The sequence below is a fragment of the Vicia villosa genome, linkage group LG6 (assembly GCF_029867415.1).
Source record: "Vicia villosa cultivar HV-30 ecotype Madison, WI linkage group LG6, Vvil1.0, whole genome shotgun sequence".
In the NCBI taxonomy this organism is placed as follows: Eukaryota; Viridiplantae; Streptophyta; class Magnoliopsida; order Fabales; family Fabaceae; genus Vicia; species Vicia villosa.
This window is the reverse complement of record NC_081185.1, coordinates 66,800,304-66,818,740: the sequence shown is the minus strand read 5'-3', so window position 1 is coordinate 66,818,740 and position 18,437 is coordinate 66,800,304. Positions and strand designations below refer to the sequence as shown.

At 38.9% G+C, this 18,437-nt stretch overlaps 2 long non-coding RNA genes across 3 annotated transcripts; both read left to right on the top strand.

The window, feature by feature from the left end:
- Positions 1-6,382: 6,382 nt before the first annotated feature.
- On the top strand, positions 6,383-7,637 carry LOC131611609 (uncharacterized). 2 transcript variants are annotated; one of them, XR_009287047.1, is made up of 3 exons: positions 6,383-6,485; positions 6,644-6,701; positions 7,405-7,637. It is a non-coding gene; the product is annotated as an uncharacterized LOC131611609 (long non-coding RNA). The 2 variants fall into 2 exon arrangements; XR_009287048.1 differs by having other exon boundaries at positions 6,644-6,711.
- A 9,447-nt stretch (positions 7,638-17,084) lies between these two features.
- Positions 17,085-18,232, top strand: LOC131611608 (uncharacterized). Its single transcript, XR_009287046.1, has 3 exons — positions 17,085-17,155; positions 17,239-17,296; positions 18,000-18,232. It is a non-coding gene; the product is annotated as an uncharacterized LOC131611608 (long non-coding RNA).
- The last annotated feature ends 205 nt before the right edge of the window (positions 18,233-18,437 follow it).

Below are 18,437 nucleotides of genomic sequence, written 5' to 3'. Positions count from 1 at the left end.
GCAAATGAGCCTCAAAAGAAAGGTAAGTCTATTGCATTAAAATCCAATATCAAGAAATGCACTAACGCTTTTCAGGCTAGAGAAGAAGATCCTGAAGAATCAGAATCTGAAGAAAAAGATGAACTGTCCCTGATCTCCAGAAGGCTAAATCAACTCTGGAAGACCAAGCAAAGGAAGTTCAGAGGCTTCAGAAGTTCAAAGAAATTTGAACGTGGAGAATCTTCTGATGACAGAAGATTTGACAAGAAGAAGGTCATGTGCTATGAATGCAATGAGCCTGGACACTTCAAGAATGAATGTCCAAAACTTCAGAAGGAAAATCCCAAGAAGAAGTTTCATAAGAAGAAAGGTCTTATGGCAACCTAGGATGAGTCAGAAGATGATTCAGACTCTGAAGATGAGCAGGCCAACTGTGCGCTGATGGCGACAGAAGATGACGGATCAGAATCTATATCAGAATCAGATTCTGAAGAGGTATTTTCTGAACTTACTAGAGATGAGTTAGTTTCCGGTCTAACTGAACTTCTGGAACTCAAGTCTCAGATCAGTCTCAAATACAAAAAGCTGAAAAAGCTATTTGAATTTGAAACAAAGAAGCTTGAGTTGGAGAATTCTGAATTAAAAGAAAAACTTTTAAAATTATCCAATAATGTTGGATCTCCTTCTGATTCAGAAAAATCCACTCCTAGTCTAAACCATATTCTGAAAGAATATGATTTAAGTTTCAGGAAGTTCTTATCTAGAAGTATTGGCAGAAGTCAGCTAGCTTCTATGATATATGCTGTGTCTGGAAACAAAAGAGTCGGCATTGGTTTTGAGGGTGAAACCCCATACAAACTTGAACCCGTTGATGAAATGAAATTCACATACAAGCCATTGTATGATCAGTTCAAGTATGGCCACTCCCATGATATTAGGCACACTTCACATGCTCAAAGTTTTCACATAACACACACCAAAAAGCATGTGACACAACCTAGGAAATATCATGAAACTCACATTAAAAATTATCATGCTGTTCCTCCTATTGCTTACAATGTTAAACCCAAGTTCAATCAGAACTTGAGAAAATCTAACAAGAAAGGACCCAAGAAAATGTGGGTACCAAAGAAAAAGACTATTTCTTTTGCAGATTCTCTTGGCGACAAAGAAGATAAAAGTCAACATGACATGTCTCCTGGACTCAAGTTGGTCTCAACACTTGAAGGGAAGAAAGATTGTCTTCCAAGTTCTGGTTCTTAAATCTGTTGAAGAAACTATGTTCGTAGGAAATCAGAAAAGAAAGTTTATTAGTCTTGGAACCATCTGTTTTGTTTGTCTCTAAAGCATTGATGTTTCGTTCTTGATTATTCTGAATGCTCTAAATGCTACAGAATATACAATATTGAAACATTGATTGTGGACGAATCAATAAATATCTGGTTTGATGATAAACTTGTTTCTAATGAAACAAAGCGCTTAAGAATTTCTGCAGATACAGTTTTGTCTTATCAGAAGCTGCAGAACAAAGAAGTGAACCTCCAGAAGCTGTGTATATCAGAAGTAATGGATCAGAAGATCATTCAGATTTATATCAGCACACTTCAGAAGGAATGTTTCCAGAAGAGAAACTTGATCAGATCAGAAGCAGTGATCTGAATCTGAAGGCGTAAAGTCTATTCTGAAATTTACAGCTGTCATCTATTATCTTATGGTGAACACGTGTCTGTACGGTTAGTACAAAGCGTGCAGTTGAAAAGACGCCGACCTAGGTAACTGTATTAAATCATTTCATTTACTGTGTTCTCTCTCCTAATGTCATTTCTCATTAAATGCATAATGATTTCTTCTTAAATCTTTTAAATAACCCGCTTCATCTTCATTCCCTCTTTTTCTCTCTTTCTCTCTATTTTGTGCATTCACTTCGTTGCATTTCTCTTCAAACCCTAGTTTTCTGATTTGATCTCAAAGCATTATCATCATGAACTCTTCCTCTTGTTCATCTTCCTCAAAAGAAAGACTTACTTCTTCACAAATCCTTCTACGAAATTATGAATATGCTCCTTTGAAAACTTGCTTGATACCCACGAAGGACTTGGAGGTTTTATGTGAAACTGCTGTGGACTTCAACAATCTTAAAGCGAATGGCTTTAAGTGTGATGCAAGAATCCTTGAGCAAGGATGGTCCAAGTATCTCAATAGATTGGTTGGTCCAATTTATCCTGATCTTGTGAAGGATTTCTGGATACATGCAACGGTTACTCCAACGGCCATCATTTCATTCGTGCTAGGGCATGAAGTGGTTATCTCTGAAAAACTGATCAGGAAGCTATACAATCTGAATGATGAAGAAGGTTGGTCTGGTTTTCGACATACATCTGTTGATTGGTCAATAGTTGAAAAACAAATCTCTAAGTCTTCTGGGATTGACTCTAATAACACAGGCACCTTGAGGCCATTTTATAGAGTATGGGCTGAGATTATTCTGGGTTCTCTTCACCACAGAAAAAGGATGCTCTCCTCTTCTTACATCAGTCCAGATCACAAGCACACTCTTTTCTGCATTGGCAAAAAGACTGAGATCAACATCTCTCACATTCTGTTTGAGAATCTAAAGACTTCAATCCTTGAGTCAAGAGAAGAGGAAAGGGCGAAGTACCCTCATCTTTCAAGAACGACTATTCCGTTTGGAAGAATGATTTCAGACATTCTTACTGAAAGCAAAGTGCTGGACTCCATCAGAAAACTCAATGCATCCCATTTGCTTGGAGTAGTTCAAGGTCCCATTTTTAATGGTGTGGATTTGTTCAGATTAGAACTCATTAAAAATGTACCTTCTGTGTGCCCAAGTTTTCCTGACATTCTCTCAAGAAGAGTTGTTGCTGAAGGTTTTGCCTCCCTGTTTCAAGAAGAACTGCATCAGGTTGTCAAGTCTTACCTGGAAGATTGTGTTAGGAAGCAATCAGATATTGATCCTGCTAGGATCCGTGGCAGATTACTTCCGTCCAAGGCTGATCTTCTGAAGAAGGATCAGAAGGAACTAAAGGCTAGGCTAAAAAGAAAAGCCCAAGAAGATGAGGCTGAGAAAGCCAAGAAGTTGAGGGTCACCTATGATCCTGACAAGGTGGACTCTGAAGAACGAAGAGATAAAAGGATCAGAGATTCCTTTCGCAGAACAAGATCTTCTTCTTCTGTACAAATCTCCAGAAAGGTTTTTACTCCACCTCCTTCTGTCCCTAAACCTTCTCCCCAATCACCTCCTTCTGAACCAAAAGTAAACTTCACCTTACCAAATCCTTCTCCATCATCCTTATCCTCTCCCATTCTAAACCCCACACCTTTAAGTATTCTTCCCCCAACTCCTTTTGATAAATCCTTCTCACCAATTCCCTTTACAAATACTTCACCCTCTTCTCAATCCATCCCTTCTGATATTCCACCCTCATCAATCATTCTCTCAGATATCCCTTCTTCCTCATCCACCGCACCTCTACCTTCTATATCCCATCCCTTACCTACTGTCGCACGCTCGCGAAAAATGAACAGAGTCGCCACCAATATATTTATCCCATAAGGGAAAGGAATATCAGAAAACCTAACAAAGGAAGGAACAAGGTCTTGCGACCAGAGAATCAAGGTACGGGAGTCGGTTACGCGAGGGGAAGGTGCTAGCACCCCTCACGCCCATCGTACTCGATGGTATCCACCTATGTTTGTTTCTATCTAAAGGGTGTGTACTATGTCTATGTCTACATGCGAATGAATGCAAAATGTAGGGAAAAGAAAGAAATCTACTCGCACGGGCCCTACCCCGCTGCCTACGTATCCTTTTCAGGAATCAGAGTTACCGTAGCTCGGCTAAAGATTTTCTGTTTGTTTTTGTGTTTTTTAATTGGGCGGAGTCAACGTTCACGTTCTTGCATAAGGGACGACCTACGATGCGTACGAACGGAAATGACATTGCCCTTAGGTGCCAACGAGGCAAAAGGAAAAGAAATGATTGGTTTGTGTCTTTTAGCGTAGATGAGTGGTGAACAGTTCCCAATACCGGGCCACTCACCACTTTCTCTACTTTGCTTTAGTCTGAACCATTGTTAGATGTTTTGAAGTGTTTTTGATTGGTGTTTTTTAAGGGGAATTTACTTCACGATTCGAATCACATAAAATGTATAATGATCGAGAAGCAGATTAGGGAATGAATCCCACTCGCTTCCATCCCATTATGTAATGTTTGAGAAACAGATTAGAGAATGAATCTCACTCATTTCCCTCCCATTAATTAATGTTTGAGAAACAGATTAGGGAATGAATCCCACTCGTTTCTCTCCCATTAAGTAGTGACCGAGAAACGGATTAAGGAATGAATCCCACTCGTTTCTATGCCACTAAGCGATTGAGAAATAGATTAGGGAATGAATCCCACTCATTTCTCTATCACTTGCTTAATGTGATTCGCATCTTCCTTTTATTAAGCATTTTAAAAGAGTTGAAAAGAAAAAGAATGCAATAGGGAACTAATCTTAAATTCTAGTCTAAGTTGTCTATACAAGTCTAAATCCTAATGTTAACATGGGATAGATTCTAAAAGGAGCATTAAGATGGTATTAACAAAACAGGCCAAAGATATGGCCAAAAACAAGTAACAAAAATCACACAACAAATATACACCAAATAACATGGAAATAGTACAAAAAAAATTCAAGTATTAATGCAAATTCAAACTAAAAAATACTACTATCTTTTCGAGTTTTTTGTGAGAGAGAAATGAATTCTAAATCAAGCAAAAGGGGACTAAAACCATAAGCCTAAAACTAATATTTTTTATGAACATTTCTATGCCAATTATCACCTAAAAATCTAACAAAATGTTAAAGGTTTTATCATATTTTTATCAACTTAAAAATGATAGAAAAAAACTATTGTGAAGTGAACCTAAAATCTAAACATTTTAATGGAGCCAGGGGGGTGCAAGTTAAATCAGGGTGCACATGCAGTAATTAGCCGGGCCCAAGGGAATGGCCCGATATAGTTTTTGTTCATGTTCTTCTTAGCACACCAAAAATGGTGCGTATGGGCCTCTTGGGGGGTGTGAATGCAGAATTCGTATGAGGCCTAGTGACACTATGGATCACATTCAGATTTTTATTTTTTCACTTAACAAAAGAATTAAAATAATAATAAAAAAAAAGTGAAATTAGGTTTTATGTCGTGACTCCCAAAACCTCACCCTCAGACCCAAACCTTCTTCGCTTTCTCATGTTCATATGGCCGCGGCGGCACCGCCTGCCGGGAACCGCTCACGGTGGCGGAGCGAAACATAAACTCTAAATTCTCCCACCATTAACCTCGCCTCGGCTCCCTCATCTCAAATCTCAGCTTTATCTCTTCGAATCCCCTCTCAAATCTCTCTGATCTAAACCACAACAAAACAACCAAAAAACCTAAACATCTAAATGAAATTAAACAATCACGACGTCCGGTTTTGTGCAATCGATGGAGGGGAAAGACACTATGAGATGCACACAATCATGATGATACAACGGTTTATGCAACAGAATGACGGTTTAGGCTTACCTACCGGAGCAGTTCCGGTGACTCTTCACCGGCGATTACGAAGACGAGAAAACCAGAGGAACTTCGACTTTACAGGTAATATTATGCATCCATTGATCTTCTTTTCTTGCTTCGTTTTTCCGGTTGGATGATTCTCTTCTTCTTCCTTCTTCTACCGTTTTGAGTTTTGCGTGAACTGTTGTGTTGTTCTTGAGGGTAATTGAGATGGTGATGACGATTCAGCGAGAGTGTGTTGAAGGTTTAGCTCAACCGTTCAGAGCTTCCATTGATGAAGCTCTGACGGTTATGGTTTCCTGAGCTTTAGTGAGGTGAAGAAGATGAAGGTGATGGTGAAGGTCGATAGAGAATCTGAGAGAGAATGATGAAGTGGATGAAAGATGATGAAGTGGTGGTGAATGAGTGGAGATTTTTTTGAATATATAGAAGTGGAGGGAAGAGAGGTAGTTAGAGAGAAGAGTATTGTGAGCCGTTGGATTGGAGATTCGGTTAGAGAGAATTAAGGGTGGTGATTGAATCGGTTAGGAGCTTGTTATGGGGTTATGGATTCAGTTATAAGAAGTTAGAATTGTAACAAAGTTAGTTACCTTGTGAAATTTTGTTAGTGAATCAAAATAGAAAGAGGCTAGTTAACTACTGTTGGTAAGCTGGTTAGTTATAGGACTGTTATAAATCAGTTGGGAATTGTTAGAGAAGTGGCTAGGGGGTAATTCTGTTTTTGTCAGTTGGAAACTATATTTGAACTTTCTCTTAACAGTAGTGAAGCTGCAACTGAAAATGATTAGGTTGTTTAGTGTGGCTAACTCTGAGTTTTTCCTGTTGGTTTCTTCTTGTTGATGCAGGGCTGACTTGGGACAAACTTATGAACTGAAACCGTATGTCTTCCATGAGCTGAAATGAAGCATATAGAATTCCGAGCTCGGTATTTTCAAGTGGTGAGCTAGATGTGTGGCGTTTATTTCTTTTCTTTTAGTATGGCGGCTCTGAATCTACTGTGGTTGAATTGTTTGGTAGGAAGTTAATAATTTTGTTTTGCTTCTGAACTTGTGGTAATGAACCAAGTCTGGATATCAATCTTGTGCTTGCCCTGTAGGTATTGGAGCTGACTTTCATTCAACTCGTACTGAACCGACCTCATGTTGATAGCAATGGTACGGTAAGGTGATTGTTTCAGTTAGCTGTATGATGAAATGGTTTTGTTTTTTGAATAATTGGAATACTGTTAGATTGGTTACAATCAGTTCTGCTTTTGAATGCTAAGCTTTCTGAACTGTATTCCTTTTGAATGTTAAGCTTTCTGAACTGTATTCCTTTTGGTTAGAAATTTGAAGTGTTAGAAAGAAACCATTAGGGATTGGGATCTGTTAGGAGAAGTTAATTGGCGATGGTTAACGTGATGGGACCCCTTGTATGAACTTGGTTTGAATTGTGTCTGATGCACTTTATTTGTATGTGTGTATTTCTATTAGTGAGTTAGTTTTGTGATAAACTCAAATGTCGAATGATATCTTAGATATTGTATGGATGTGTCAGGTCGTGAATGTATGAATGTGGTATTGGACAGAGGCAATTATTTGTTTTTGGAATGCTGATTGGAAAGATGTATGGTGTGATACTGATGCGAATGAAAGCAGGACTTACACTATGTTCAGGTGTTGAGGGTGCCTCTGTTTTGGTGTGTGAAACTATTTGTGTTTGAATGTTTGATTGATGAGTATATGTATGGTGACTTGCAACTCTGTTTATGTAGGTTTGAATGTATTGGTAAGGTGCAGGGACTGGTTTGAGATTGTAACTATAATTAGTTACTGACTGTTGAATTTGATTTAGATCTGTTCTTGTTTTCTTTGACAGGTTCGGATGTGATTTGAAAGGCGTATTGAGGGGCATGACATGGTGTGGATAGGAATGATGAAACTGAAGATGGTTTTTAACTAAAGACATGGTTTAGAATAGGCTTCCAACATTGTGTCTTTAAATTTTGTGAAGATGTAAGGATACTTTGGTGGGATTGGAACGGTCGAATGTATTTGTATTTTGAAATTGGTTTCTGAATTTTGTAAAGGGTTTTCTTTTAATGACTTTTCTTGTGATGACTTTTCTTGTGATGACTTTTCTTGTGTTTCAAGTGACACCATCCATGTAATTCGATGATTTTGTGTATGAAAAAGAATCTTCTTCATTTGTAGAACTTGAATTCCGACTCTTCATTTATTTGAACTCCATGCTAAATTTGAATGAAAGATGAAAGCCCATGACAACATCCTATGGGCTTTGTACCAAAAGCAAGTTTCCCATGGTTTGCTTGGACTAAAAAAAATCAAAGTTTTCCTTGTATGCTTTTCAAATTTATTAATATGGACAAAGTCCACCATGTTTAACTAGAATCTTGCACAAAATCCAAAGCGAATGTCTTGCAACACAGCTAATCAAAGTGAAACTTAGAATCGAACACAAGGGTGTGAACATCAATCCCCAATCAGTAAGGCGTGTCCAAATTCAAAGAATTTGAGTGAAGCCCAATAGAAGGAATTGTATTACAACAATAATGAAGCCACTCCGCAATTGATGAATAGCCCAAGTAAAACCCACAGATGATCATAAGGCCCAAACCTTTGGACTTATATGATAATCCCAAGCATACAGAGAGTACTTTAATCCATGAACAATGAACACCTCTAGTGAATGAATTTGCATAGTGTAGAGACTCTGGATATTGTGAAACCTTAGATCCCATGCTTGTACATGTTTTATTTAATGAATGAATGCGAAGTCATGCAAATGCCCTAATGATGGTATGCAGATGAAATGGAAAGTATAAGCCAGTTAGAAATAAAGGGTAGGACAAATTTGGGGTATGACAGCTGCCCCTATTTAATCGTCTTAAACCTGAAGGTGAGATTGGCGTCAGCCTTTCGAACATTCGAGGTAGAAGAAGATTAAATATCAAAGTACCAGAAATTTGTCCTGAAGAGAAGATGGTGTAAATGTTATCATTATTATTTGTTTTTGATATCTGCTGGGGAAAGAGAAATTTTTGTTTTTCTGGTGGAATGATTTATGGATGTTATGGTTGAATGGGGAAAGAGAATAATGACTTGCTGGGGATTGAGAATTGGTTTTACGGTAAGAAATTATGGATGAATGGTGGTTGTCAGGCGAGAACTGACTTCACCATAAGATATCAGACGAGGACTGAAAATGATGGAAATGATTTGCCAGGGCGAGGACTGGACTTTGAAAAAGGTTTGCCAAGGCGAGAATTGGGCTTTGAAAAAGTTTGCCAGGGCGAGAACTGGACTTTGAAAAAGTTTGCCAGGGCGAGAACTGGACTTTGAAAAAGTTTGCCAGGGCGAGAACTGGACTTTGAGAAAGTTTGCCAGGGCGAGAACTGGACTTTGAAAAAGTTTGCCAGGGCGAGAACTGGACTTTGAAAAAGTTTTGCCAGGGCGAGAACTGGACTTTGAAAAAGTTTGCCAGGGCGAGAACTGGACTTTGAAAAAGTTTGCCAAGGCGGGAATTGAACTTTGAGGAATGATTACCAGGACGGGAACTGGGGTTTGAGGAGATTTGTGATGTAGTAGCAGATATCAATCGGAGTTTGTAAGGACAACTTTTTATGTGGGGAAGTACCGTCGTCTTGATTGAGTGATAATTTGTCTTATCTGGCTTATGCTTTGTATGCATGTTTGAATTTTCTATGGCGTAATGATCCACTTTGATGGATATGCTACGCTTTTGAGGATGCAATGTTATATGCAATGAAAACTATATGCAAAGTGCCAAATAAAGGCATTAGTGATAAAGGAGGAGGATCATTGGGGTCCGTTGCTTGTTGTCTTGAGCTACTAATATGGATCGGTGTTGGAAACCCTGCAGTACCAAAGATCATTGGAAACTGCATTGAGGGTTGAAATATAGCTTTGTTGGGGAGGAAGTGACTTCGTCTGACTTTCCCTACACCTTGAATTGCTTTGGGATGGTGAGCTTGAGGAGATTCCCTCGATTCACCATGGTGGGGATGAGAAATCCAATAAGGAGACCCGGTTGGGGAAGTGGAACAACTCTCATGAGAAATAAACTCATGTGCTTGGGGAGAAACCATGATTCTAGGAGAAATAAACTCCTATGATTGGGGAGAATGCAATAAAACTCATAGGATTGTGCCCCAAGCTTGGTGAACTACAAAGGAATTTGCCCCACAGGATCCTTGGAGAGATTTATCAAATCTCGACGTAACTGCCCCAGATTGGTTGAACTCAAAAGAGATTCCTCGACTTGATTGCCCCAGATATGCTGAATTTGGGAGGTCGAACCTTGATTCAATTGCCTCAGATTGACCAACAGTGAATGGATGCTTCAGTTGACAGAGTTTTCACACACAACTTGCCCCTTGGACTAGTCAGCCTTTAAAGTGAATGGCTCATGGAATCGATCAACTTTTTCTGCAGTTATTCATTGTTTGGTCTTCCTTGATGTCAAGTCTTTATTCACAAGTAAAAGATATTTGTTTTGAAGATGATAATCCTAATGCAATGCTTATGCTAGCTTCGAAATCAAAGTTATTAAAACAAAGTTGTGACATTCAGTGTTTGAATTATTTGTCATATCGATACCAACATGAATGGTAAGCACACATCTAGGAGTCAGTTTTACATAAATTGCTTTTGAAATAAACCCTGCTTCAATTAGGTCTTTTAAGGGTTGTAACGTGGCCTGGTTCACGGTTTTAAAAAGAAAGGATTTAAGGCTCAAAGTCTAACCTAACCCACCCATTCTTCGCGATGTTCTTCAGTCCTAAGTTCAACTTAACCTGATACGAGCGTTCATCCTTCAAGAGGAGTTTGAGATGATTGAGGAATCAATGAAGTCTTCTCGGACATGGCAGTCACTCACTTTCTTTTTTGGTGCCTGATCACACGACTTTGTTCTTTTGATGAGGATCTTTATTTTATAATCCTTGCTTTTCGCTTTTGCTTTGCATTTCCTTTTTTGTTTCCCTAACTTTTGCCTGGACGAATTCTTTTGAATTTTATTTTGGAGTCCAGCGGGATGCCCTAATTTTTGCCTAAGTCACTTGTTTTCAAGTTGTTGACTTAGCGGGCTTTCTTTCTTTTTTTTTTTTGAACAAGTCGTGTAATCCTGAATTTTTGATTTGCGGGAGGTGATTGTGACTGCCTCATTCTTTGGTTGATGAGGGGTTACCATTGTGGTATCTATTTTCTCAATCTTTTGAAAGATAACCATTGTTGTATCCTTGGACGGACACTCCTGATGAATTTTGATTGCTCGATCAGATTAATTGAACGCTACCCTGCCCCTGGGTTAAATGTGAGGGTTTTTTCTTTGGTATAGAAAAGAAACTCCTACTTCAAGGCTCAAAGGGGTTAACGAGGGTCTATCTCCCTTATATCTCCAGTGTTTGGGGATTTGAAACAATGCCTGTACATCCTCAGCGGGGTTTTATTCAAAAGCACATGATTAAAGATTTTTGCAATTATTATTTTTTCATCATTCTCCTTTTGATATTTTTTTGCTTAAACCAGAGTTTGATATCGATAGACAGAAAGATATGAGTGAACACGAACGGATTGATTCGAAACTAGCATATGCAGAGCATTTTTATTTTTATTAAAACAAACAGGTTTTACATGGAAGAAACAATTAACAAAACAAGGAAAATTACAAATGAAAATGCAGGAATGAATTGATGACTGCCATAGTTGAGGAGGCTTGACTCCGTCTGGACTTGTTGATCTTGAATACTTTTCGCGGTTCTTTCCAAACACTTCGGATTACCTCCAAAGAAAACTCCAACGAAGTCACCCAAGAGTTGTAAACTTTTGCCTTGCTTTAGGGATTCGAGCAACGCGAGTGATGCAATGCTCAAGATAAGAGTACGTCTTGCTTATCCCTCGTGCGGGAGCCCCAAGCATAGTTGCTAGAGTGGTAATCACCATCAAACATGGAGGAACCTTGCATGGCCGTCAAACTTAGAAAAGCTATATGTTGTGAGGAAAGAATTTGTTGATTCTGGAGACTTTCTGAAATCTAGGCATTTATTCGAGCAAAGGAATTCCATTCACCCATATGTTTCCTTCTTGAAGGGTTATATGCCTCCCATCAATCAACTGTTGTACTTTGGCTTTGAAAGCATTGCAGTCCTCAGTTGAGTGCCCTGCTGATCCAGCGTGATACCCACATTGCACATTAGGGTCATACCCAGGTGGAAACGGCTGTGGTGGAGGCTTCAGAGATTTGGGAGTCACCAACAAGCTTTGAACTAGATATGGCAGAAGTTTACTGTATGTCATAGGAATCTGGTCCAAAGGAGCATTTCTTCGTTCCAAATTACTTCTAGGTTGGCGTTGATTCGGATGACCTTGTTGATGTGGAGCACATTGCTTTTGTGGCAGATACTGAACCGGTTGTTGTTGGACCATCTGGGGTTGTTGATTGATAGTGGTGGCAAAGGCTTGTGGAATATATTGGCCAGGAGAAACTAGTACCATCTGATAGTTAGGAACCTGAACTTGAGGATAAGCAGGGATTTCCTCTTCTGCGATCTCAGAAACTGCATTTATTTCACTTTTCTCTTCTTCTGTGAGTTCGGAAACATAAGCAATATCCTGAATCTTACCAACCCTTAAGGCGTTTTCAATTCGTTCTCCTACGACAACCAAATTTGAGAATTCGGAGGAAGCACATCCAACCATCATGTTCAGATAAGGATCTTTCAAAGTATTCATGAACATGTCTACAAGCTCTCGTTCCAAAAGTGGAGGTTGGACTCTGGAAGCTAATTCTCTCCACCTTTGTGCATACTCTTTAAAAGACTCCTCAACTTTCTGAGTTAAACTTTGGAGTTGTAGTCTAGTAGGAGCCATGTCACTGTTGTACTTGTAATGTCTGAGAAAAGCCTCTGCTAGTTCATCCCATGTGCGGACATGAGTTCGTTCGAGTCGTGTATACCATTCAAGAGATGCCCCACTTAGGCTATCCTGAAAGAAATGCATTAGAAGCTTGTCATTTTCTGCATACGGAGCCATCTTGTTACAGAATGCCTTGATGTGACTCATCGGACAAGTAGTACCCTTGTATTTCTCAAAACTGGGGACTTTGAATTTAGCAGGAATCTTGATATCAGGCACTAGGCACAAATCAATAGCATTTAAACCGGAGGAGCTTCGACCTTCTAAAGCATTCAACCTTTCTTCCAGAAGATGGAATTTTCTCTCATTTTCCTCGATCGGGAACTTGAAAGCCTCCAGTTCAGAATCTTTCTCATGACGTGAATCCTCCTTGTTATGAATTTCCACAGGCACAGGTTTTGACCCCCCATTAGCAACAGTGGTCGGAGTACCATTAGCCAACTTAGCAACACTTTGTCTGAGCTCTTCTTGCCCCTGAATAACAACATGGAGAGTCTCAAAGAGTTGGTTCATCCTCTCCCCCATAGTATCCATGTCCTTACGAAGTTCAACCTGATTTTGTTCAAGACGGTCCATGATTATCCTCTGATTAATCCTTGTATGATACGGATGTAGGGAAGTCAAATTTGTTGATGAAGCAGAAATCTGGATTGAAAGAGGACCCCAATAAGCTTCTGATAGAACTATGAAATGCATGATAATATGAATGCATGTTTCATTTATGAGAGATCCTAAAGTCTTTTCACAATCTTTCATTTTCTTTCTTTTTTATCTCTTTTTGGAATCAAGGCTTCTTTTTTTGGTATAGAGTATCTTTTCTTTTCTTTTTCCTTTTCTATTTCCTTTTCTATTTCCTTTTTCTTTTTCTCCTTCTTTTTTGGAAATAGACTTTAGGATCTTTCATAAATGGAATGGATAAAACAATGATGTTATGCAATGCAAAAGCATGGGATCAAGGTCCATATAATCTTAGTATCCACTATACAATCTTCTGAATAACTGATACAGGTCAAATGTCACAGGATCAAAGGTCCGACACCTTTTTGAATACCAGGAAAACCAATAGTCACCAACAGAACAGAATAGTCACCAACGGTACCTGTCATGTATATCCCACCCCACTCATAGGTGAATCTAGGTCAAGGTAGGTCAATGGCTTCCAGCGTTATCAGTTCTCCTGAAACACCATCATTGTCGCAAATACATGCCAACAACGGTATCTCATTTGAACCTCGACTGGTCGTGGGTCTCATGATCGCAATCAACAGAACCTGACATTCTGTTGGCGTCATGACTATCCACTCTGTCCTAGGTATCCTATGTGTCACTCTGGCCTGGGTATTGGGCCTTTTACCTCATAAAACATCCCACCCAACCTGCAAAACAGAACAGAAGACCCCAAGGAACACAGAATATAATCCATATGCATGATGTGCAAACAGAAATAAACATGATATGCAAGCAGAAAAGTAAACATGCAAACATATATACAAGGTATAGACATAAAAACAAATAAACACCCAGTAAATAAACAAACAAACGCAGGCTAGGATCGACTCACTAAGGATGGACCAGCAACAGGTCTAGCAACATCCCCAGCAGAGTCGCCAGCTGTCGCACGCTCGCGAAAAATGAACAGAGTCGCCACCAATATATTTATCCCATAAGGGAAAGGAATATCAGAAAACCTAACAAAGGAAGGAACAAGGTCTTGCGACCAGAGAATCAAGGTACGGGAGTCGGTTACGCGAGGGGAAGGTGCTAGCACCCCTCACGCCCATCGTACTCGATGGTATCCACCTATGTTTGTTTCTATCTAAAGGGTGTGTACTATGTCTATGTCTACATGCGAATGAATGCAAAATGTAGGGAAAAGAAAGAAATCTACTCGCACGGGCCCTACCCCGCTGCCTACGTATCCTTTTCAGGAATCAGAGTTACCGTAGCTCGGCTAAAGATTTTCTGTTTGTTTTTGTGTTTTTTAATTGGGCGGAGTCAACGTTCACGTTCTTGCATAAGGGACGACCTACGATGCGTACGAACGGAAATGACATTGCCCTTAGGTGCCAACGAGGCAAAAGGAAAAGAAATGATTGGTTTGTGTCTTTTAGCGTAGATGAGTGGTGAACAGTTCCCAATACCGGGCCACTCACCACTTTCTCTACTTTGCTTTAGTCTGAACCATTGTTAGATGTTTTGAAGTGTTTTTGATTGGTGTTTTTTAAGGGGAATTTACTTCACGATTCGAATCACATAAAATGTATAATGATCGAGAAGCAGATTAGGGAATGAATCCCACTCGCTTCCATCCCATTATGTAATGTTTGAGAAACAGATTAGAGAATGAATCTCACTCATTTCCCTCCCATTAATTAATGTTTGAGAAACAGATTAGGGAATGAATCCCACTCGTTTCTCTCCCATTAAGTAGTGACCGAGAAACGGATTAAGGAATGAATCCCACTCGTTTCTATGCCACTAAGCGATTGAGAAATAGATTAGGGAATGAATCCCACTCATTTCTCTATCACTTGCTTAATGTGATTCGCATCTTCCTTTTATTAAGCATTTTAAAAGAGTTGAAAAGAAAAAGAATGCAATAGGGAACTAATCTTAAATTCTAGTCTAAGTTGTCTATACAAGTCTAAATCCTAATGTTAACATGGGATAGATTCTAAAAGGAGCATTAAGATGGTATTAACAAAACAGGCCAAAGATATGGCCAAAAACAAGTAACAAAAATCACACAACAAATATACACCAAATAACATGGAAATAGTACAAAAACAATTCAAGTATTAATGCAAATTCAAACTAAAAAATACTACTATCTTTTCGAGTTTTTTGTGAGAGAGAAATGAATTCTAAATCAAGCAAAAGGGGACTAAAACCATAAGCCTAAAACTAATATTTTTTATGAACATTTCTATGCCAATTATCACCTAAAAATCTAACAAAATGTTAAAGGTTTTATCATGTTTTTATCAACTTAAAAATGATAGAAAAAAACTATTGTGAAGTGAACCTAAAATCTAAACATTTTAATGGAGCCAGGGGGGTGCAAGTTAAATCAGGGTGCACATGCAGTAATTAGCCGGGCCCAAGGGAATGGCCCGATATAGTTTTTGTTCATGTTCTTCTTAGCACACCAAAAATGGTGCGTATGGGCCTCTTGGGGGGTGTGAATGCAGAATTCGTATGAGGCCTAGTGACACTATGGATCACATTCAGATTTTTATTTTTTCACTTAACAAAAGAATTAAAATAATAATAAAAAAAAGTGAAATTAGGTTTTATGTCGTGACTCCCAAAACCTCACCCTCAGACCCAAACCTTCTTCGCTTTCTCATGTTCATATGGCCGCGGCGGCACCGCCTGCCGGGAACCGCTCACGGTGGCGGAGCGAAACATAAACTCTAAATTCTCCCACCATTAACCTCGCCTCGGCTCCCTCATCTCAAATCTCAGCTTTATCTCTTCGAATCCCCTCTCAAATCTCTCTGATCTAAACCACAACAAAACAACCAAAAAACCTAAACATCTAAATGAAATTAAACAATCACGACGTCCGGTTTTGTGCAATCGATGGAGGGGAAAGACACTATGAGATGCACACAATCATGATGATACAACGGTTTATGCAACAGAATGACGGTTTAGGCTTACCTACCGGAGCAGTTCCGGTGACTCTTCACCGGCGATTACGAAGACGAGAAAACCAGAGGAACTTCGACTTTACAGGTAATATTATGCATCCATTGATCTTCTTTTCTTGCTTCGTTTTTCCGGTTGGATGATTCTCTTCTTCTTCCTTCTTCTACCGTTTTGAGTTTTGCGTGAACTGTTGTGTTGTTCTTGAGGGTAATTGAGATGGTGATGACGATTCAGCGAGAGTGTGTTGAAGGTTTAGCTCAACCGTTCAGAGCTTCCATTGATGAAGCTCTGACGGTTATGGTTTCCTGAGCTTTAGTGAGGTGAAGAAGATGAAGGTGATGGTGAAGGTCGATAGAGAATCTGAGAGAGAATGATGAAGTGGATGAAAGATGATGAAGTGGTGGTGAATGAGTGGAGATTTTTTTGAATATATAGAAGTGGAGGGAAGAGAGGTAGTTAGAGAGAAGAGTATTGTGAGCCGTTGGATTGGAGATTCGGTTAGAGAGAATTAAGGGTGGTGATTGAATCGGTTAGGAGCTTGTTATGGGGTTATGGATTCAGTTATAAGAAGTTAGAATTGTAACAAAGTTAGTTACCTTGTGAAATTTTGTTAGTGAATCAAAATAGAAAGAGGCTAGTTAACTACTGTTGGTAAGCTGGTTAGTTATAGGACTGTTATAAATCAGTTGGGAATTGTTAGAGAAGTGGCTAGGGGGTAATTCTGTTTTTGTCAGTTGGAAACTATATTTGAACTTTCTCTTAACAGTAGTGAAGCTGCAACTGAAAATGATTAGGTTGTTTAGTGTGGCTAACTCTGAGTTTTTCCTGTTGGTTTCTTCTTGTTGATGCAGGGCTGACTTGGGACAAACTTATGAACTGAAACCGTATGTCTTCCATGAGCTGAAATGAAGCATATAGAATTCTGAGCTCGGTATTTTCAAGTGGTGAGCTAGATGTGTGGCGTTTATTTCTTTTCTTTTAGTATGGCGGCTCTGAATCTACTGTGGTTGAATTGTTTGGTAGGAAGTTAATAATTTTGTTTTGCTTCTGAACTTGTGGTAATGAACCAAGTCTGGATATCAATCTTGTGCTTGCCCTGTAGGTATTGGAGCTGACTTTCATTCAACTCGTACTGAACCGACCTCATGTTGATAGCAATGGTACGGTAAGGTGATTGTTTCAGTTAGCTGTATGATGAAATGGTTTTGTTTTTTGAATAATTGGAATACTGTTAGATTGGTTACAATCAGTTCTGCTTTTGAATGCTAAGCTTTCTGAACTGTATTCCTTTTGAATGTTAAGATTTCTGAACTGTATTCCTTTTGGTTAGAAATTTGAAGTGTTAGAAAGAAACCATTAGGGATTGGGATCTGTTAGGAGAAGTTAATTGGCGATGGTTAACGTGATGGGACCCCTTGTATGAACTTGGTTTGAATTGTGTCTGATGCACTTTATTTGTATGTGTGTATTTCTATTAGTGAGTTAGTTTTGTGATAAACTCAAATGTCGAATGATATCTTAGATATTGTATGGATGTGTCAGGTCGTGAATGTATGAATGTGGTATTGGACAGAGGCAATTATTTGTTTTTGGAATGCTGATTGGAAAGATGTATGGTGTGATACTGATGCGAATGAAAGCATGACTTACACTATGTTCAGGTGTTGAGGGTGCCTCTGTTTTGGTGTGTGAAACTATTTGTGTTTGAATGTTTGATTGATGAGTATATGTATGGTGACTTGCAACTCTGTTTATGTAGGTTTGAATGTATTGGTAAGGTGCAGGGACTGGTTTGAGATTGTAACTATAATTAGTTACTGACTGTTGAATTTGATTTAGATCTGTTCTTGTTTTCTTTGACAGGTTCGGATGTGATTTGAAAGGCGTATTGAGGGGCATGACATGGTGTGGATAGGAATGATGAAACTGAAGATGGTTTTTAACTAAAGACATGGTTTAGAATAGGCTTCCAACATTGTGTCTTTAAATTTTGTGAAGATGTAAGGATACTTTGGTGGGATTGGAACGGTCGAATGTATTTGTATTTTGAAATTGGTTTCTGAATTTTGTAAAGGGTTTTCTTTTAATGACTTTTCTTGTGATGACTTTTCTTGTGATGACTTTTCTTGTGTTTCAAGTGACACCATCCATGTAATTCGATGATTTTGTGTATGAAAAAGAATCTTCTTCATTTGTAGAACTTGAATTCCGACTCTTCATTTATTTGAACTCCATGCTAAATTTGAATGAAAGATGAAAGCCCATGACAACATCCTATGGGCTTTGTACCAAAAGCAAGTT